The sequence below is a fragment of the Cherax quadricarinatus genome, chromosome 63 (assembly GCF_038502225.1).
Source record: "Cherax quadricarinatus isolate ZL_2023a chromosome 63, ASM3850222v1, whole genome shotgun sequence".
Lineage (NCBI taxonomy): Eukaryota > Metazoa > Arthropoda > Malacostraca > Decapoda > Parastacidae > Cherax > Cherax quadricarinatus.
In genome coordinates, this window is record NC_091354.1 from 24,258,128 (window position 1) to 24,282,327 (window position 24,200).

Here is a 24,200-nt window from a genome sequence, read left to right on the forward strand (position 1 = left end):
TTTGGTGTACGATTTCTGCCATTTCCTACAAGTTATTTTCCTTCCTGGCACTAAAAAAAACTCTCCCTCTTGAGTGGCTGTGGCTACCCAGGTTTCCCCATGTTTTGTATCTTTTTGTCCCCATTAGATGGTGTGCCTGGCAATATAAGTTATAGCACTGTCTTTCCTGTAATGAAGAGGGACACATTTCAGGGTGAAAAAGCTTACGGGAAGGGAGTTTGCATTTTCCTGGTGTCATATGGGCACGACATTTTCTAGGGTGGTCAAAGCTGCACGTCCCAGCTGCTTTTCCAGATATCCCATGTCTGCAGATACCAAGTGCGTAATATGTGCACAGGCTTGGTTGCTGTTTGCCTTGGATTTTTGTGACTGTATTCCCTGTTGGTGCATGTTTTCCTGTCTCATTTCTATCCTCACTAGTACTAACAATGGAGCTCTCACCAGTTGTTTCTGATAATATATCCTCACTATTACTAGTGGAGTCCCCTTGTTTGCTATCTCCTGTTGTATTAATAGTTTGTAATATTGGTTTTATCTTGTCCATGGCTACACTTGTTTCCCCACTGCAGCTCCTGTCTCCCTTGAAGCCACTAATATGCGTTCCTCCATGCATACAGTTACTGTCTACCAGGACAGCACCTCCAGCCTCACCGTTACTGTTTACTAGGACAGCACCTCCAGCCTCACAGTTACTGTCTACCAGGACAGCACCTCCAGCCTTACAGTTTCTGACTACATGGACAGCACCTCCAGTCATACAGTTACTGTCGGCCAGGACAGCATCCGCACCAAGGGCGATAGCACCATCCAGCCCAAATGTTTTATTTTCCCATCTGTTATAGAATGCTTCCAGGTTTTCTATGAAGGCTGCTTTGATGTTGTCCTCTTTTAATACCAATGCGATTTTAGTCCACAGATTGTTCTCATTTAGGCATACTCAAAAACACTTCCCTGATTTAATACCTCTTGTAGATAATTCTTGGATATCTGCACAAGGGGCGTGACACCAATTTCCACAAAAGTGGCATGTAATCCATATGGAAGCCCGCTTGTTTGTTTGGCTGCAGACAACACAGGATTTCATAATGTGAGTTTAATGGTTGATTTACTGTAATTCTGCTAATAACCTCTTGAATATTCTATTAATAATCTCCTTAATAAATTAGACACATGTGCAACTCTTGCGTATCTTTATTGAGGAAACGTTTCGCCACACAGTGGCTTCATCAGTCCATACATAGGAGTAACTTGAAGAACAGGAGGAGAATGAGGTAATCAGTCCCTCAACCTTGAGTCGATGTGGTCAGTCCATCAATCTTGAATAGAATACGGCATATGTGCAGAGAAGCAGCTTATAAACTGTAGGCAGGAGAGGTGCAGCAGTCATAGGTGGTATCACATTTGTCCAGTGTGGAAGTAGGTCGTGTCGGTTCTCTGAACCATTCATCTACAAACCTCCTTAGAGATCTGGCTATTTGTATTTCTATTTATATTTGTACTTGTATGTTTGGACAAGCTTACTGCTCTAAGTTACTGCTTTAGTAGTTGTTTGTGTGTTTGATAAGGGCGCCTAAAGCCCTGTCTGTTTATAGTCTGTTTATAGTCCGTTTTATTGTCCAACAAATCCGTTTGAAACCAGTCAAGGGTTTGGAACCAGTCTGATCTGATCAGTAGATCACTTATTAAAACATCTGGTCGCTGATTTTGGCTAACACATGAAGGAACTATTGGAAATTATTTAGCCGAGTAATATGTGATTAGATTGATAGAGAAGTATAACTTGCATGTTGGAGAACCGGTGATTGCTGGCAGCTCCTTCAATGACGAACGGTCGAGACCTCAACCCTTATTTACAGCCTTAAGGTTCATAGATCACTGTATTTAGCTTTTCTAGATTTTTTCCGTCTCCACCACAACAAATGCTATGTTATCACTATAGTTAGCTGATGAAGATTACTAGAGGAAAGTCGCTTTTGCTGGAGTAATATTTGCGACCGCTGCTAAATACAGGCTATATGAATTTCCACTGTATACGTCTAGTATTTTAAGAATGAAGAAAAAACTAATGATGGTCACCTCACCCAACTAAGTACCATTTTGTTACTGGTTATTTGCTACTACAACACTGTGGTAAAGTTTCTGGATGTTAAATGGTCTTATTGTTGTAAACCTTCACTGATATCGTATTTTTACAAAACTGTACATTTTTCATATTACCTCAAAATTTTGCAACTTATCGTAATTTAAAAGGAAAAATTTCCCACTGGTATCACTAGATTATAGGCGAGGTACACTAGCAGGCCAGGAAGATTATTAAAACAGCTGACCAGTGTGGCAGGTTTCTGGCGACTGCTGGCACCTGCCTCTTTAAGCCTATCACTTCAGTTACAATTACACCTGTTTTGGAAACATAAACACCTATGTAGTTTAATGTGATCCTTTATTGACAACGTTTCGCCCACACAGTGGGCTTTTTCAAGTCAAACAGATCTACCTGGGGTGGAAGGTACGTGAGTATTTATAGTCAGGTTCAGAATGTTGAGGTCAAGTGGAGAATGCTGCATCTGATGATCTACCGGATGGGGTTATAGAGTCTAAAATGAAGATTGAGACACTTATGCAGCATATGGGAATCTTTATTCAGGAAACGTTTCGCCACACAGTGGCTTCATCAGTCCAATACAAAGAGGAAGGCGTAAGGAGAGGAGGAGAATGAGGTAATCAGTCCCTCAACCTTGAGTCGATGTGTTCAGTCCATTCTACAAGATTGATGGACTGAACACATCGACTCCAGGTTGAGGGACTGATTACCTCATTCTCCTCCTCTCCTTACGCCTTCCTCTTTGTATTGGACTGATGAAGCCACTGTGTGGCGAAACGTTTCCTGAATAAAGATTCCCATATGCTGCATAAGTGTCTCAATCTTCAACTTGTCGGTTTTTCAAACCATTCATCACAGAGTCTAAAATCTTGGGTAGCTTGGCAGGGGTATTGGACAAGTAGTGAGCAGACCTTCTGCAGTGTACTATGTTCTTATGTGGGATAGCGATGAAGAAGTTTCTTGGCGAGTGGTTCAGCTATGTTATAGAAGCCGTTGTTCTGGTTGAAGTTGTTGGTTATAGAGATAAGCGATGATTCCAGGATTCTTCGGTATTGAGTGTTGTGTTAGGTAAGACACATATGCAACAGTTAGACAACTTTATTCCGAAACGTTTCGCCTACACAGTAGGCTTCTTCAGTCGAATACAGAAAGTAGGCAGGAACAGTAGAGATGTGAAGACGATGTAATCAGTCCATCACCCTTAAAGTCGTAGAATTTGAGGTTGTCAGTCCCTCGGCCTGGAGAAGTTCAGTTCCATAGTCAGGAACTATCTGAAGATCAAGCGACAGTGCGGAGACTTAAATACTGTCGGAAGGAGAGGTGCAGGGTAGTAGTAGTAGTAGTAGTAGTAGTAGTAGTAGTAGTAGTAGTAGTAGTGAGAGGCAACTGAGAGGTCATGTCCCTCTCAGATCCAACCCTTCTCACTTGAAAAGCTTGTCCAAGGTGTTTTCTGTACCAAGATGCCACGTGTTGCAGTGTCTGACAAGATGAACATCAAAATGGTATACAATACCGACAGGTTGTTAGGTAAGACACATATGCAACAGTTAGACAACTTTATTCCGAAACGTTGTCTAACTGTTGCATATGTGTCTTACCTAACAACCTGTCGGTATTATATACCATTTTGATGTTCATCTTGTCAGACACTGCAACACGTGGCATCTTGGTACAGAAAACACCTTGGACAAGCTTTTCAAGTGAGAAGGGTTGGATCTGAGAGGGACATGACCTCTCAGTTGCCTCTCACTACTACTACTACTACTACTACTACTACCCTGCACCTCTCCTTCCGACAGTATTTAAGTCTCCGCACTGTCGCTTGATCTTCAGATAGTTCCTGACTATGGAACTGAACTTCTCCAGGCCGAGGGACTGACAACCTCAAATTCTACGACTTTAAGGGTGATGGACTGATTACATCGTCTTCACATCTCTACTGTTCCTGCCTACTTTCTGTATTCGACTGAAGAAGCCTACTGTGTAGGCGAAACGTTTCGGAATAAAGTTGTCTAACTGTTGCATATGTGTCTTACCTAACAACCTGTCGGTATTGTATACCATTTTGATGTTCATTGAGTGTTGTCTTCTGTGGCGATAAGTCTTGAGTTTCTGTAGTTAATTAAATGGTTGTGTGAATTGCGATGTTATACACAGGCATTCCTTGTATCGTCAGTCCTGCTTGCGTATTGGTGTTCTGAAACACGTGTTTGGAGGTCTCTTGATGTTTCGCCCACATATAATTTGTTGCAGTCATTACAAGGGATTATGTATACCCCTGCAGAGGATGGAAGCTTGTCCTGTCTACTACTACTACAACTACGACCATTAAGGACATCACCAGTAGTAGATAGGACAAGCTTCCATCCTCTGCAGGGGTATACATAATCCCTTGTAATGACTGCAACAAATTATACGTGGGCGAAACATCAAGAGACTTCCAAACACGTGTTTCAGAACACCAATACGCAAGCAGGACTGACGATACAAGGAATGCCTGTGTACAACATCGCAATTCACACAACCATTTAATTAACTACAGAAACTCAAGACTATATACCGCCATCCTGTCACTTCAACTCCATATTGTTTCAGACTATGGAACAATAATCTTCTCCAGACTGAGGGACTGACCACCTCAAAACTTCAAGGGTGATGGACTGATTACATCGTCTTCAAGTATCTTCTGCTTCTATCAACTTTTCTGTACTCGACTGAAGAAGCCTACTGTGTAGGCGAAACGTTTCGAAATAAAGATACCTAACTGTTGCATATGTGTCTTACCTAACAACCTGTCGGTATTTTATACCATTTTAATGTTCACTCTATTATTATTTTGCACACGGCACGCTAGGCCTATATTTCCCCTCTGGAAGTATACTCTGCTAGGTATTGCACACTAATTCCCCTTCTTTTTACTCGTTATATACTATTTTCTCCCCAAGATTGATTCCAAGCGCTAGAGGGATGTATCGTGTAAGTTCGCTGGCACATTTTAAAGTTCTAGCACGTAAGAGAAACCGTGAAAACAGAGAAAACACGGAGCACAACGAAGTTGAAATCACCCAGCAAGAGGTGCTCTAAATTGTTTCCCTTCGTCCTAACATTTAACATCTTTCCCTCCATAAGGAACACTGAGACTTGACAAAACACTGGCTGATACTTTTTTACAAAAGATTGTAAGCGTTTTAGTACATAAGGTATTATATTATAAATATATTATATACCTAGACAACAGTTATACTAAAAAAAATAGATTTACAAAAGCAGCATTGCAAAGTGAGCAATGTATGATGTTGTCTAGAACAGGAGTACCAACACTGCTCACATGAGGTAACATGATACATGAGGTAACATGATACATGAGGTAACATGATACGTGAGGTAACATGATACGTGAGGTAACATGATACGTGAGGTAACATGATACGTGAGGTAACATGATACATGAGGTAACATGATACGTGAGGTAACATGATACATGAGGTAACATGATACATGAGGTAACATGATACATGAGGTAACATGATACATGAGGTAACACATGACAAGAAGACAGTACCTTTGATCCAGCATGCAAGACATGACGCAGGGTTCTGAAAAAAAAAATAAAAAATTAAAATAAGAATTATTTCAATTCGAGAAAGTCATAGCTATATTGCATAGCCACACTACCCTGTACATGCTATTGCAACAGAGCGGAGTGCAACATAAGTTTGCAATACAGTTAAAAATCAGAGTTAAAGATCCACAGAGAATCAAAACACACATTCACAAGTCATCATAAGGTAATTAACACCACAATTTTTTCTACAAAAATGAAAAAACAGAAGAATCACTAGAAAAAATATTTTTCTAACTTTCCATTAAGAAATACCAAAGATTCCAAGTGTTTTTTTTAATATCTTACCACTCCAACAAATTTGCATACTGTCTAGCAAAACATAATACGTACTCTCCTGGTCCTAAGAATATTGAAGCCGCTCAGAAGAAGTATATGGAAAATTATTTAACTTGATTTAAAGAGATTAAAAATGTCTCACTTTTTGAGGCACCTAAAATCGTCAAATCTATACCTGTTACGTTTTTTAAATTTATCCCTCAGTTGCCGTCGAATTTTTAGGCACGTTTTTTTAACGTACGAAACTACGTTACTTTAGAGTTTTCAAAATTATCTGACTCATTCCATGACACTTGAAATAGGTTCAATTATTATTATTATAATCAAGGGGAGCGCTAAAACCCATAGGATTATGCAGCGCCTGTGCGGGGTGGGAGGATGTGGAAGGTATTCAGGCTTAATTCAGGGAGCTGGAGCACAGATCCAATTCCCTAGATTAAGAGCCCCTTACCAACGTTAAGGAACCTTCCTTGAGTGGAATAGGTTCAATATCTTTGATCAAAGAGTACATGAACATGTGCATTATTCCAAGAATTTACTCCTCGTTACCGTACACAATTGGATAACTTCTTGAATTATACGAAAATAAATCGAAGAACAGCAAAATGAAAAACGAAGTATTTTGATTTCTACCCGTATTTCAGATGCCCAGCCTCCTCTACCTCAGTGCATGACAAAGGTATACTGGAATTATCATATTCAAAAGAAGCGCTAAACCTACAACGGTCATACAGCGCCACAGGGCAGAGAACGATGCAGGGGTATTGGGTGGCAATAGGGAGAGGGATGATTATTAGGTAGTGGAGTGCAGCGGGGCAGTGGATAGTGCAGGGGTAGAGGGTAGCAAGAGATTGAAGTAGAAAGGGCTGTGAGGAGTGCTAGAGGTATCCGAGTTTGTGCAGAAAATCAGTTGCAGTCAAAAAGTCAATGGGAGAGTCTGGGTTAAAGGTCCATCAGCAAGAAGAGAATGTAAAGTAGGGGTAGTAGAGCAGTGACGACGTTGGAGGTAAATTCTGCATGCTCGTTGATAGAGTGGGCAGTCCAACAGAATATGGCTAACAGAAACTGGAACCTGATAATTCTCACAGAGAGGAACAGGGAGCCACTCCATGAGATACCCGTGAGTAAGACGAGTGTGGCCAATGCGAAGACAGGAGAGAGTAGTCTCCCAACCTCGACATTGAAGGCGAAAAGACGGCCAGAAACCTATACTCGGTTTAATAGCATGTAGTTTGTTATGGAGCAGATCAAACCAACGTTGTTGCCAACGAGTGCGAAAGTGGGTAGCAATTACAGCAAAGCAGTCTATGAATGGAACACCTTCATGCGAAATCGCGCAGCAGTATCTGCCTGTTCATTGACCTGTACGTCAACATGACCAGGGACCCAACAAAAAAAATATATATACTACCCAAGTAATAGCTTTTATAACCTTTTACTCATGTGCAAGTTGATTGTTCTGTCCGTGTATTCTTTGCAACAGCTTGATAAAGCTCCTGGAGAGTGAAATGTTGCCACAATAAAATGTCACATTAGTTGCATTTGTATCCTTTTACTTTATATGTTGTCGGTAATTCTGTCAATATTAATAAAAAAAACAATATCTTTGTGCTTGGTAGAGATACTGCTTAACCAAAATTGGATACAAAGAACTAAGGGGTGAGGTGTATCAAATTTATGTATAGGCTGTGAAGCACTATGGGAGTCTGAAACGACCATAAATGGTGACACGGGCATAGATGCAATTCGGATAAGTGCTAAGAGAATGGTGTACAATTCAGCCATAAAAATGCTAGCCAAGAATAATAAATGCCTCGCATGACACTGTCCAGAAACACTGTTGAGAATCCGACGCCGTCAGAAGACTTAGAATGACATCGGAAGTGGTTGAGAAAAAGAGTGAGAAGCAACCACAGGCAGTTGGGCTTTTGCGCATTGCAGTGGGAATGAACAGACACGAACCGTCGGAAGTTCCCAAGGGGTTAGGGAAAAGTGAGATGCTACATGAATAGAGAAAGGTAGTAACTGAAGAGAAGACAAGAGTGAATCGAGGCAAAGAGAAAAGAGACGGAGTAAATAGGGGTGACAAACAAATGAAGAACATCTACTAATATCAGTGACTATCCTATATATGGAAGGGTTGTGGAGGTCACGAGAACAAACATGAAAGTGAAGGCAATGAGCATCAAGGCGATCGGACAAGGATGGAATATTCGCCTCTGCACAGAGGCTCTCAACCGGTGAAGAGCGAGAAGCGCCGAGGCATAAACATAATCCCTAGTGGTGGATGTGATTAAGGATAGAGAGAGTTGCAGGAGAGGCTGCTGAATATATCTGGTCACCATAATCGATCTTCGATAAAATTAGGGCTAAATTTAGTCGAAGGAGAGTTCTACGATCATCCCCCCATGAAAGATGAGCGAGGGTTTTAAGAGGTTCAGCCGGCTATGACAAATTGCCATCGGAGAGGTAGTGTGAGGTTTCCAGGATAACCTACGGTGAAACAGAAGGCCGAGAAATGCGATACGTGAGCCATAAAGGCACAATGGATGATCAGAGATGACGGAACGTCTAGTGAAAGTAATTTGGTGAGGTTTACTACTAGAAAATTTAAACCCATGAGTTGTGGCCCAATTGGAAACATGGTCGACTGCATGCTGGATTGAAATTGCAATGACATGACAGTCAGAGCCTGCACAAGCTACAGCAAAGTCACCATCAAAGTGCAATGACCAAATACTAGATGGAAGAACAGAGGTCCAATCACTTATAGCAAGGAGAAAAAGTGTTGTGCTCAGAACACATCCCTGGGGGACACCTTCAGCTTGGACAAAGTCTTGGGAAAGCATATATTAACCCGAATATGGAAATGTTTTTCAGTTAAGAAGTTCTTAAGGAAGAATGGTAGATTGCCTCTGAGGCCTGAGGAGTGGGCTTGGGCCAAAGCATTATACCTCCAAGTTGTGTCATATGCCTTCTCAAGGTCAAAAAAGATGGCAATAACTGAGTAGCTATTGGCAAATGTATTACGAACATATGTATGAAGACACAGTAAGGGATCAATGGTAGAACGGCCCTTACGAAATCCGTATTGACTAGTGGAGAGACTATTGTGTGTATATAAACACCACATCAAACTTCTATTTATCGGACGTTTCATCACCGTGCAAACTGCACTAGTAATAGCAATGGGACGATAGTGGGAGGCATCATGTCTCGTATTACCTGGATTGCGGAAAGGGAGAACAATGGCAGATTTCCACAGCTGGGGAAGAACTCTTTGTGACCAAATAAGATTAAAAAGTCGCAAGGGCCGACTGATGTAAATGCTGTAGCATATGAATATGAATTCAATCAGGCCCAGCTGCCTATGATCGGCAAGCAGAGAGTGTTGCCTCCAGTTCCAGAAGAGTAAAAGGCACATTGTAAGATTCTTCCCTGATAGAAGAAAAGTTTAAGGGATCTAACTCTCTGGCAGGCTTTGAAGAACGAAACGAGGGGCATAGTTGGATCCCCTGAGAGATACGGACAAGATGATTACCAATTTCGGTGGCTACGTCAAGAGGGTTCGCGATATCGGCACCGGCAACCCAAAGAACAAAAGCCGGGTCAAGAGAGTATTTACCACTCAGTCTGTACTTTTTTTCCAGACCGCACTCATAGAGGAAGCAGAGGTAATGTTAGATACATAATCCTGCCAGCAAGTGCATGTAGCATCACGGATGACATGGCAAGTGACCGCTCGCTTCTGCTTAAAATCAAGGAGCCTTTGTGGTTTTATTGTACCGGTACCTGCCCCACAAAGCACGTTTCAAACGTACTGCACGAGCATAAGCAGGAGACCACCAAAGCACGAACTTCTGAGAATGCTTCCCGGAAGTTTGGGGTACAGAATGTTAAGCTGCAATTAAAACTGAGGTCGAGAAGATGTGTATAAGCTCATCAATGGAAGACGAAGAAAGAACCTCACTAAAAGCAGTTAGATGAGTAAATGTCCCAATTTGCTAGATCAAATTGCAAACTTGGCCTACGAGGAGGAGATGAAGAGGAAGAAGTAAGGATGATTGGAAAATGATTGCTGTCATGCAAGTTTGGGAGGACAGACCAGGTGAAGTCTAGTGCAGTTTAGGAAGAGCAGACCGAGAGATCGATGCAAGAGAGAGAATGAGCTCGAGAATCAAAATGGGTGGAAGTACCAGTATTTAAAACATGGAGAGAGAGTGAAGTGAGAAAAAACTCCAAATAAATGCCACAGGAGTTACAGTTACTGTTTCCTCTGGAGGATAGGGGGGGGGACAGTGGGCAATAAAACCTCAAAATAACAGAAGTGGTGGCGGTAAGGAAGAAACCAGAAATGCAACATCTGGGATAGATACGGCCCGAGAAGGAGAGAGATACAAAGAACAGATTGTATACTACTTATTCAAGTGGATATAGGCTGCAGCGTAATGCAGCGAAGTATGAACAAAAAGCTTATGGTATGGAATACTGGTGAATATAACAAGTGCACTTTCATTGAAGTATCCATTGGGAAAAGGATCCGATGAATATAATGCATGGGATGAATAACAGCGGAGAGTAATTTGGGTTCTTGTAAAAAACACAAACAGGGGGAAAACTGAGAGAGCAACACCTGGAGCTCACCCCGGTTACCTCTGAGGCCGCGAATATTCCACTCTAAATAATCCATGATTTACGAAGAGAAGATACAAGAAATCTGAAGGCAAGGGTATCTACGGTCTAGTAGGGTTAGAAAAGTCCACTTGTGGAGGGGGCGAGAAACTTTTAAGCAGTGAAGGACTGGGACACTGCGAAGAAAGGAGATGTGCAGACGGAGAAGAGTGAAGAGGAGGAACAGGAGATGGATCAGTGTCCATCAATGTTCTAGTCTCCTCAATATATTCTGAGATAGCTTCAAGTGTTTCAGAGGACAAGGACGTTGTATGTGGTACAATATTTGAGATGGAAGAAGGAGGGTGAGGAAATATCAGGGTGACGATGGACTGTACCAAAGCAAGGGGGATAAAAGGGTAGTGGGAACCAGAGAAGAAGCTTGGGATAGGACAGGAGAGGAAGAGACTTGGGAGGGGACCGAAGAGGAAGAAACATGTGAAGGGACAGGGGAAGAAGGTCCTGCACGAGGAGGAGGATGAACCTCCACACTCGTAACAGCCAATTTGAGGTGAAGAACCGGGTACAGAGACTGGGAAGGAAAAATGAACAGGTTGCAGAAGGGAAGAAGGGGTGAAAGAAGATTTCAACAATGGGGATGTTTTGGACTTCGGAGAAAGAGAGGGGCGATGGGGAGTAGGTCTGATTCCATCAGATGTTAAAAACCATGATGAAAACTTTTTGTATGCATTTTCCTACAGATTGGGATGAATCACTACCTTTGTTTTCAATAAGGGAAACAGTGCAGAAAGGATGGATGGGAGAAGACGTTAGCTCAACACTCTACAACCCATCTTCAAGGTTGCAGGTGGCACGTCAGTTGGCTATGGCTAAATTAAAGGCAACTCAAAACAAGATGAAACAGAGGTATGACAGAAATTCACACTTTCGCTCCTTCCATCCAGGAGACAAGGTGTTGGTACAGGAACCTGTACTTGACCACACCTTAAAAGCTAGATTTACGGGACCTATGCAAATTGTAAGTAAATTATCTGATGTAAATTATGTGGTGTCTCCCCTTGACAAGACGTCAAAAACTAAAACTTATCACCTTAATAAAAGTAAAGCATTTAATACGCCAGACAAAGTCCCAGTAATGACTCTGTCCTCTACCTCTGAAGATGTCCCAGACTCGTTGCACTCTATTTCTGAAATTAATGTCAAGCTTCCAAACTCTGTCCTCCTCAAGGACCCTAAACCTTTAATGGTGGGGCTGTCTAAGATTCAAATAACAAGTTTAACTGCGCTTCTACAATCTTACCCTGATATTTTTTTCGGATGTGCCGAAAAAATGTACATTAGGTTATCATGGTGTAGATGTGGAAAATTCTAAACCTATTAAATTCTTCCCCTACAGAGCTAATCCTGAAAAACAGAGGCTACTTCAGCAGGAGGTAGAATTTCTGTTAGAGCATGAGTTAGTGGAGGAGTCATCTAGTCCATGGGCTTCACCGTGCATCCTTGTTAAAAAAGCTGATGGAGGTTTTCGAATGTGTATAGACTACCGTAAGGTGAACTAGGTAACAATCACAGATGCTTACCCTCTTCCTCGTCTGGATGACGTAATCGACTTTGTGGGTAAGGCTACTTTTGTGTCCAGGTTAGATCCCCTTAAAGGTTACTATCAGGTACCTTTGACGGATAAAGCGAAGGAAATCTTTGCCTTCGTAATTCCAAGTCATTATCAATGTACAGTTACCCCCTTCGGAATGAAAAACTCCCCCTCTTCATTCCAGAAAATTATTCATCAGGCTGTTAAAACACTTGAAGGCACTGCAGCTTATCTAGATGACATTACTGTTGTATCAGATAATTGGGATCAACACATGTTTAGGCTTAAGGCTCTGAAACCTTCCAGAGTTCCCACTTAATGGTTAGTTTATCTAAGTCTTCCTTTGGCCAGGCTACTGTTAACTTTTTGGGCCATGAAGAAGGCAGTGGCAAAGTTGCCCCTAAATTTGCTAACGTTCTTTCTTAAAGATTATCCTGTACCTCATGATAGGAAATCCCTTCAAGGTTTCCTAGATATGGTAGGATTTTATAGAAGATTTTGTAAAAATTTCTCAGATGTTGTAGCCCCTCCTCACTTACCAGTCACAAAGTTCCTTTTAATTGGACCCCAGAATGTCAAATTGCTTTTACGAAAGCAAAAAGATTACTTTGTAATGCACCCATTCTTTTGTCTCCAGACTTCTCCAAGCCTTTTTGTTACAGGTTGATGCTTGTAAGACTGGGGTTGGGGCAGTACTTTTGCAAGCTGGGAGCGAAGGGTTGCAGCCTGTGGCCTACTTTTACAGCCAAGTACCAGCTGCACCAGAGAGCCTTCTGTACAACTGAAAAAGAAGCCCTCGCTCGGGAACTGGCCATGGAGCACTTTGATATATGTGTGGGTCAGACTTCGCAGGTAGTCACAGTCTACACCGACCACAACCCTCTAATTTATTTTCATCATATGAAGAATCACAACACAAGAATCATAAGGTGAACCATCAGACTGCAACCATATAACATCTGCATAAAGCACATTCCTGGCCAAGATAATAAGTTGGCCGATTCTTAATCAAAAATATAGAATTAGAGACCTTTGGTAACCAGTTGCAAGCTCTTTTTTACCCCTATTTTTGTATATAATGAGTATTTATTGTTGTGGGCTTTATTTTTTTTTTTTAGCGAGAGGATGCTCTGCTTCCATCCGCATGTATCTTGGACCTACATTAGCCCTACAGTCTGCTGTCTCGCTCTGAGTTTAGAGTTTGGCTTTATGTCATGAATAAAGTTGAGCTCTACCTAAGAGTTGGATGGTTGAGAGGAAAGGCGATCCCACTATATTGTGCCATGGTGGTATGGTTACCAATTGGAGGTGGAAGCCTAATCCTGAGCCTTCTCAGGGTGGGGGTGCTGTATGCAAAGAGTATGTACCCTTTATTCGGAACATGTGAACACACTCATAAAAGGCTACCTCCCCAACCAGCAAACCAGGTCGCTAAGGTTTGATTTCGGGGCCCCATCGTCAAATCAGGATCTAGGTTCAGCCAATCATATTGTGGAACTGGCAATTGTGGAGGTGACATGGATACCACTCATATATTCACCCATGTCATTTTCACCCAGCTGCTGCTGGTTGAACACGGTTGTCCATTCTGTGTCTAGGCTGTGTCTTGGCCTTTGAATAACCGTGTTGTACACATACATTTCCAACTGTATATAGTGTACATACTTGTAAATACTTATAATCGTACTTGGTGAAGGAAAATATATTTCAAAGTCTTTCAGCTGTGTTTGTTCTGCTCCTGGCTTCTCTTTACACCCAGGATAACAGGCCTTATTGTTCCTGGGTTGTAATACACACCAACATTCTGCACTATTTCTTTCGTCTGTTGCCCTGCTTTGTGATACCTTATGATTTGAGCTATAATTTCAGGTGTTAAAGTTTTTTTTTACCCATAATCAAACAAGTGTAGCCCCAAAACCAAAGGGAACACCGGACAAAAGATGAGGCGGATGAGAGACAAAAGTGCAACACTTTCTCTCACAACAGTAGCCACGTGAGCACTGAGGAATCACTTTGGAGTATGGCGGCAGTCCGTGACATCATGCTAGCGGCTGTTACCCTTCATAATGCACTGACGAAAAAAGACTCCCCGGTATGGTAGGCCTTTAATTTTCGTCATGTCATTATGCCGCAGTGTTTACCCAGCATGACTAGCACTGCATGTATTCATCACCACCATTACCACCACCACCACCACCACCACCACAATTACCACCACGCACCACCACCACCTCCATTACCATCACCGCCTCCACCTTCATTACTATTGGGAGGTTAAAAGTGGCAAAATGGTCCATGAGAGGAACCTTTCCCCAGTAATCACACAAAATTACAGAAATGTCTCGTGAAGCATTGGTAGCACTGTACTCAACTAATTGTGGTTGCAGGGGTCGAGACTCAGCTCCTCCTGGTCGCAGGGCACCACACATGCTGATAGTCCCATTATTCTTACCCAAGATACATTACACAAGCTTTTTAATTTTGAAGCTGACTAAATAGGAGTTTAACCACCGTGGCCTGGTGGCCAAAGCTCTCGCTTTACACGTTGAGGGTCTGGGTTCGATTCCCAGCTAGGGCAGAAACATTGGGCGTGTTTTTTTCACCGGCTGTCTATGTTCACCCATCAGTAAAATGGGTACCTGGGAGTTAGTGGTCTGGTGTGGGTCGCATCCTGGAACAAAACTGACCTAATATGCCTGAAATGCTCTGCATAACAAGCGGCTTTCTATATAGCAGTATGTCATTGATGTCAGCTAGACCTGTATACCATGTACATGTACTTATAGTAAATAAAGATATTATTATTATTATTATTATTATTATTATTATTAAGCAATCGAAAATGTTGCTGAAAATATTCCAAAAAATAACAATCTTCCTTCGATAATCTTCAGACAAGAAGCAACACTACGGCCAGGTTCAACGGAAGCAACACTACAGTAAAGGGATGAAGCAACTTTACAATAAGGACAAGAAGCAACACTACGGCTAGGTTCTACAGAAGCAACACTACGGCCAGGTTCTACGGAAGCAACACTACGGTAGAGGGTAAAAGCAACACTACAACCAGAATCTGCATAGCAAAGTAACAGTTTAATTTATTTTTAAGTGTAATATTTTTGAGCTCTTTGTTACCTGATAATTGAATGAAGATTCTCATTACACCGTTGTCAGACCTGAGGGTTTTTTTTCATATAATAAGAGCAAATTTATTTTTATTGCTTTCATTAAGTTAACAGGAATAAGTTTTTATTCTGGCCTTGATTGCGAATTGGTTAAGCGTTTGGTGTTAACATCATCAAAATTATAACTGACTTTCATCGTGTATCTTAAACGTTTTGTTGCTTCGTTGAAGTTGAAGATTTTAATAAGAGTCGAGTTATAGTTTCAAAGTACCTTAAAGTTTTTCAAACTACTAAGGTGGTATAGTTTTCTAGTATATATTTGGGAAGCCGATAATAATAATAATAATAATAATAATAATGATTTTAATAATACTACTACTACTACTAAAATAATAATAGCAATTGTAATAATAATAAATAATAATTTTAAAACAATAATTTTAGTAATAATAATAATTTTAATAATCATACTACTATTACTACTACTAATAATAATGATAATAATAATAATAATTTTAATAATTTTATTAATAATAATAAGAAAAAGGAACATTGCTACTTGGTGTCACACGGTGGAAAGAGTCATCACATTTCAACTACAGATAAGAGTGAAACTTACGTGTATACTTGCTAATTTTATGAATAAAACATTGTGAACCTTTCATTCCGTTTAGTGTTAATAATTATATTTGAGTCTACCTCTTTTGAGAGATTCAATATTTAATGTCTGGTGCATCTTACAGACACAATAGTTAAGTTTTTCTGCCCTTAAATATATCAATAAAATAGCTTAGTAAAACACATGGAATATTTGGAATCATGTAGATAACAGGAGATTTCTTCTTTACATAGCCTACTAATTTTTTTGCGGTGGTTTGTTTCTCAGAAACTCAGATTCTAATTAATATTGGAATATAAAAGTTCCAGATTACCAATTTTATTAAATCAATGGTCATATTGATTTCCATTAAATAAGATTTCCTTTTCTCAACGCCTTCAAAATATTATCGCTGATTCATTCAATAAAAAGAACGTTACTTTAAGTTTAACTGTGTAAATTCATATTTGGAAACTTGCTGACAATGTTAAAATATTCTGAATCATTGTTGGTTATATTAAAATAAATCGGCTTTCACTTTGAGATGTGTCAATATAAATTCGCTAATTTTACTAAATACTTTTTGATGTAATAACTAGAGAATGTTTTTTTCTGATTGACTTCCAACATCATTTCTTGAATTTCGGCTGTATGAATGAAATCTGTCAATCTACAGAAAAAAAAGAATATAACTGGAATTAAAAAAAAATGGGGAATGTAGGGAGTTATAATAGAATATAACTCCAATTAATAAGACTGAAGTCTAATGAGGTCTTAAATAATACATTTTCTTACTATTTTATACCAACTCGTTAGTTACAGGACTCTTGTTTTCCACTTCCTACATCTATATCTATCGAAAATTTATCTAACAGGCTTCAAATTTTCGACACTTGTAAATTAGGTGAAGGTTTACGGAACAAGTGGAAAGTGCGTGTACTCTCTGCTTCATTCAGCGTAGGCTTTTCTTGGAATTTCTTTCAATGCAATAACATCAGAAACCCTTTTCTGACAGGCTTAGGTTGGTGGTGTTAAGAGGCACGTAACACAAATAACCCACACATAGAAGAGAGGAACTTACGACGTCGTCGTAAGTTCCTCTCTTCTAAGTGCAGTACACAAATAACCCGCACATAAAAGAGAGAAGCTTACGACGACGTTTCGGTCCGACTTGGACCATTGACAAAGTCACTTTGTCAATGGTCCAAGTCGGACCGAAACGTCGTCGTAAGCTTCTCTCTTTTATGTGCGGGTTATTTGTGTATCGTTCCAGTCACGGTATTGTGCCTTTTTGTTATTTATTTATTTATTTCTAAGTGCAGGTTGTGTATAGTTCCAGTCACGGTACTGTGCCTCCTTTTGTTATTTAAAAGTCACGTAGGCTTCCCAGTCTTCTAATAACATGCTCATTTTTCCAGTATTATCTACCTAGTCCAAAATTACTATGGCATTTCCTTTGTCTGTTTCGTAAGGTGAAGTCCAGGATCTTTCCTTAATTCATGGTATAACTTTACAAATATTTGATGAACAAAGCTCAGACCTGTACAACACAACTGTCATCAAATATTTGTTTGTTAAGTTATACCTTACGAAACAGACAAAACAAATGCGATAGTAGTTATGGACAAGGTAGATAACAGTGGAAAAATTAACAATTTATTAGAAGACAGGGGGAACTTATGTGCCCATTAATGGAGCGTCTAAGTGATCATTTTGCCGCTTATAATCTCGATAAACATAGCATTATTTTGCATTAATTAGAATTTTTTACGCCTCTAAAGGGGCTCTTGATCCACGAAAGTAGATTTTCTTCTTTTTCTAGATCCATTCCGAATGCCTCCCATTCCCTACGCTTTATATGACCCCTACAAAACAATTTTGAATGGCCACAATGTCTAAATTTCACAGTATCTCATGAAGAGGATGAAATATGCATTGAGCTTTAGATGTTTAGTATCAAATTTTGCTGCATTCTTGAAAATGCATATTCTGATACATCTTTATTTTGCCGATTTTACTAAACAAAATTATTTAAACGAAATAAAATAAGAGTGTCTCTTTTGATTAGAAATATGTAATAGTGTTTGACATTGAGTTATCCTTGTTTATATCAAGATAATGTACTGTTTGTCCTCAAAACTTTTGTGCTGTAAGAAATATATAAAAAAAGTTACTGAATATGTTCCCAAAGCTTAAATAAAAGCTAACTTAGTTACTTGTTTCTTTACCTACTTACTTCCCTACGTATGTACTGACTTCCTTACTCCCATACTTTCCTACTGACTACCTTACTTACCTACTGACTTCCTTATTTTCTTGGAGAGAATTGCTTAAAATACTGACACAATGGATACAGACGCAAGTGCATTTTAATGAGATTATTGACAACTTTTCACCTAATAAATGGGCTTTATCAAATCCCAAATATACCTGGAGAGAGGGGCTCCAACGTTGGTCTGAAAATTAACGGACCCAATACTTTCCCGATGAGCAACTGGGCTTCTGATAAGAAAGTTTCAAAGAAAACACTTGTGTTGTGTCTGCATCAGTGGCTACCGTGTGTGATGCAGCTGACCTTTACCACAGCCTCAGCTACCGTGTGTGATGCAGCTGACCTTTACCACAGCCTCAGCTACCGTGTGTGATGCAGCTGACCTTTACCACAGCCTCAGCTACCGTGTGTGATGCAGCTGACCTTTACCACAGCCTCAGCTACCGTGTGTGATGCAGCTGACCTTTACCACAGCCTCAGCTACCGTGTGTGATGCAGCTGACCTTTACCACAGCCTCAGCTACCGTGTGTGATGCAGCTGTCCTTTACCACAGCCTCAGCTACCGTGTGTGATGCAGCTGACCTTTACCACAGCCTCAGCTACCGTGTGTGATGCAGCTGTCCTTTACCACAGCCTCAGCTACCGTGTGTGATGCAGCTGACCTTTACCACAGCCTCAGCTACTGTGTGTGATGCAGCTGACCTTTACCACAGCCTCAGCTACCGTGTGTGATGCAGCTGACCTTTACCACAGCCTCAGCTACTGTGTGTGATGCAGCTGACCTTTACCACAGCCTCAGCTACCGTGTGTGATGCAGCTGACCTTTACCACAGCCTCAGCTACCGTGTGTGATACAGCTGTCCTTTACCACAGCCTCAGCTACCATGTGTGATGCAGCTGACCTTTACCACAGCCTCAGCTACCGTGTGTGATACAGCTGACCTTTACCACAGCCTCAGCTACTGTGTGTGATGCAGCTGACCTTTACCACAGCCTCAGCTACTGTGTGTGATGCAGCTGACCTTTACCACAGCCTCAGCTACCGTGTGTGATGCAGCTGACCTTTACCACAGCTACCGTGTGTGATGCAGCTGACCTTTATCACAGCCTCAGCTACCGTGTGTGATGCAGCTGACCTTTACCACAGCCTCAGCTACCGTGTGTGATGCAGCTGACCTTTACCACAGCCTCAGCTACCGTGTGTGATGCAGCTGACCTTTACCACAGCCTCAGCTACCGTGTGTGATGCAGCTGACCTTTACCACAGCCTCAGCTACCGTGTGTGATGCAGCTGACCTTTACCACAGCCTCAGCTACCGTGTGTGATGCAGCTGACCTTTACCACAGCCTCAGCTACCGTGTGTGATGCAGCTGACCTTTACCACAGCCTCAGCTACCGTGTGTGATGCAGCTGACCTTTACCACAGCCTCAGCTACCGTGTGTGATGCAGCTGACCTTTACCACAGCCTCAGCTACCGTGTGTGATGCAGCTGACCTTTACCACAGCCTCAGCTACCGTGTGTGATGCAGCTGACCTTTACCACAGCCTCAGCTACCGTGTGTGATGCAGCTGACCTTTACCACAGCCTCAGCTACCGTGTGTGATGCAGCTGACCTTTACCACAGCCTCAGCTACCGTGTGTGATGCAGCTGACCTTTACCACAGCCTCAGCTACCGTGTGTGATGCAGCTGTCCTTTACCACAGCCTCAGCTACCGTGTGTGACAGCTGTCCTTTACCACAGCCTCACCTACCGTGTGTGACACAGCTGACCTTTACCACAGCCTCAGCTACCGTGTGTGATGCAGCTGACCTTTACCACAGCCTCAGCTACCGTGTGTGACACAGCTGTCCTTTACCACAGCCTCAGCTACCATGTGTGACGCAGTTGTCCTTTACCACAGCCTCAGCTACCCTGTGTGACGCAGCTGTCCTTTACCACAGCCTCAGCTACCATGTGTGACACAGCTGTCCTTTACCACAGCCTCAGCTACCGTGTGTGACAGCTGTCCTTTACCACAGCCTCAGCTACCGTGTGTGACAGCTGTCCTTTACCACAGCCTCAGCTACCGTGTGTGACAGCTGTCCTTTACCACAGCCTCAGCTACCGTGTGTGACACAGCTGTCCTTTACCACAGCCTCAGCTACCATGTGTGACGCAGCTGTCCTTTACCACAGGGTGTTCCATGGGTCAACGTCTCTACGATCTGGTCCATAACCATGTTTTTGCAGTGGATCAGGGCTTGATAAACCAGGCTGTTACTGCTGGCCGCACGTGATTCATAGTACGAACCACAACCAGGCGGGTCAGGAGCTGACTTTCGGTGGCTGTTCAGCACCCTCTTGAAGACAGCCAGGGTTCGCGATATATTTACTGTAAAGACTACTAAGGTTGTGATAAAGACATCAGGGTTACAAGGTAGCCACTGACGGTGTCAGGACACATTAGTGTCTTCAGTGAAGCTTTTCACTTAGAAGCCCCTTATGTCAGTGGTAAACTGCTGAACCTATTAATCTCGAGACCACGGTTCGAACCCCCCCCCCCCTTTCACCTTTCATTGATAGTCGTTCATTATATATATATCTATATATATATATATATATATATATATATATATATATATATATATATATATATATATATATATCGTGCCGAATAGGTAAAACTTGCGTTTTTGGCTTAAATAGCAACGCTCTTCTTACCGAATAAGGCAAGCGAAAAGATGTGCATGCAATAATTTCTCAAAAATTATTCTGAACCTAACGAAAAAAATATATTTCATTGTGTCTGTTGTTGATTAAATTACTGTAAACTTATCTAAAATATATTTAGATGAACTAGGCTAAATTAAATTGCGCTTGTTATATTAAGGTTAGGTAAGTTTTCTAAGGTTCTTTTCGTGCAAAATTGTTATTTTGTTACATTAACATAAATAAAAAAAATATATCTTTAAACGTATAAGAGAAAATTTTAGAAAGAACATAATTTTGAGCGAGTTCATGCTAATTGGCCAATTTTACCTATTCAGCACGACACACATACACATATGTGTATGCGTGCATGCGTATGTGTGTGTGTGTGTGTGTGTGTGTGTGTGTGTGTTTATTAATGTATACATAGAACAAAGTGATTTTAAATAAATCACAATATTGTAACCAGCAGGAAACGAACCCAGGACATATCGAGCATCCTGGGAACTAAGCTGACCTCCCGATGCCTTAGCCCATTGGACCACTATGCGACAAACAACAGGGGCCCAGTATGCTCACTGGGTTCCTGATGTTTGTCGCATTGTGTTCCAGTGGGTTAAGGCGTCGGGAGGTTAGCTTGGTCATCTCATTGTGCATATAATTTCTCTTGACATAGTATCAAACTCTACAATTATTGCTGGAAGATGCTCTACAGTAGAGTTTTGAGGTAAAATAAGTGCTGATAATGAAAGTCTAATGAACATTATTGAAATGGTTCAGTCTGCAAAAGATGAAGTAAATAGAGCAAAAGAACCAGGATCGTGTTGATGATTATGTAACTTATTGTATTAATGGTGGACCCAGTGACTCAACATCACAATGTTGATGATGCGACTTATTGTATTACTTGTGGACCCAGTGACTCAACATCACAATGGTTCATTTGACAATTCTTATTGGACTTTCAATGGTGGGAGACGAGAATGCTTCTGTTCACAAAAAAAAAGAAAAAATAATTTCTTTGGGGGTAAAAGACAATGGTGAGCAATACAAGAGAGAATGTTTTCTTGTATTCACCATCAAGAGTATCAGTTTAATGTTTTGTAAACAGTTTGTTCCCAAATGTTCTCCAAAATTTGTTGAGAAAGGAGGCTTCAGTGACTGGCGAAATACTGTTGTGATCATTTTGAGAGAAGTACAACTTACCGAGACTCTGTGCTTACATTTTTAACTCGCATGCCAGGTTATGCTTGAGGCAAGAGTTAGAAAAACAAGTTAATGAAGAGCGCAATTACTGGGACCATGTCTTGGAGTGTGTAATAGCTGTTATTCCTACGTTAGCTGAGTCTGGTCTGGCTTTTTCCAGGTGAAATATCTGATTCACTGCAAAATGGGAGTTATTTTTTTTTAGCAAGGCCCTTTACGAAATATGGAAACTCTGGAAAAGCAACTCATTCTTACTTGTCCAAAACCACCAGTGATAAGCTTATTGAATTAATGGGTCAAAAGATCCACGTGTTCCGTGCTGACGAGATCTGTCATATTTAAAATTTGGGCAGCCTATAGAACGTTTTATTAACCTTTCCGCAACTAAAACGCCATACAGGGAAATTAATGGCAAACCAGGTGTTGCATTACTTACCTGAAGTTTGTAACCTAAATTGATCAAAACGTCGAGGTTAGTCCTACGACAAGGCTACTAACATACCTGGGCGTTGTAAGGAGATGCAGCGAAAGATTTTTTGGAAAAAATTAAGTTTGTCATTTATGTGCCCTGTGCAACATGCTTACTAAATCTGGTATGACAAAGTGTTGTTGACTGCAGTCACGTGGGAAATATTTTTTTTCTCTACAGGTGGAAAGTTCTTAGTCATGGAAATATAAGTGTGCTAAAATAATCTCTGATACCAAATAGGAAACAGATTATGGCAACAACTAATTCTGAAGTCATTTTTTAGATTTTTAGAATTCCTAGCTGTTGACCAGCCACAAAATGAAGAAAGAGAAACAGACAATATTGCAAGATAACAGAACTAGAATTTGTGTTTATTTTGATCATGGGGGATGTAATTTAGCGAAAATTATATAGAACAAGTCAAGTTCTGCGAAATGAGGATAGGAACTTAAAACCATGTGCAGATCTACGTCATTATCTGACCAATTATGCACTTTCAGAGACGACTTTGAAAGATCTGAAACACTAGTAATAGAAATACTGACAGATGTTGATAATAGTGTAGCTAAAACTCTCAAACGTATCAGAAGGAATGTACCCAATGTCGGAGATCCACCGGAATTATATCTCTCAGAGATAAATTTCGCATCACCAACTTTTACACAATTGTTGATAAACTAGAAACCCAGATGAGAAGAAGAGGAGATGTGTACAAGAAATAGTACACATATTTTATTTTCTAAGTGATGTATCTAATAATATAGCTTCTACTGAAACTAAGATACTCTCAGTGATCTCAAAAGCTAATTGATGCTTACCTAAAGGACGTGGACACTAATCTCTACTCTGAGCTTCACTAGTTTCACTCATTTATGCGCCATAAGCTGAGTGCAGCAAAGAGTGTTAAATCTAAATTCAGTCATGCTGAGCTTTATATAATAATTTCAGAAGACAAACTTGAGTGTGAGTTTCCAAATGCAGACATCTTAAGTGTATTTTTAACATTAATGGTCAAAGTTACATAGCTAAGAGTTCTGTTCTCAGCTCAAGCATATTAAAAATCCCAACAGAGCAACTATGCTCCAACACAAGCTAGATGATTTGTTTCTGCTAAATACAGAAGCAGATTTGTTATGCCACATTCATTTTGAGAACTTGATCAAAAAACTAAGAGGAAAATTTTTAAATAATAAATTGATTTATAAGTAGGAAGCAATAAGCATTGCTTGGCATCCTTTGATCCATGAATGTTGAAATGCTATCAATGTCAGAAGTAAAGGAATAAAAGATGATTTACTTCGTATTAATAACGATATTTCTCTTTCATAATATTTTGAAAAACTGTCCACCATCGATTTTTGTAGAAAGATTTTCAGAAGTGAAAAGTGTCCTCTCGAGATCATATAATTTCAGCAGAGATAATATCAGACTTCATTTTGTCATATAATCTGACGGAGGATGATTAAAAATCGTGTTCAAAAATTTTTTGCATTTTCATTTTTTCGCTTATAACAATTTAAAAAAATCATAAAATAGCGATAATTAAAAAAAAACTATTTTGTTACCCTAGTATTAAGTAATTGATTTATATTACTTGCTACCATTTATGCTA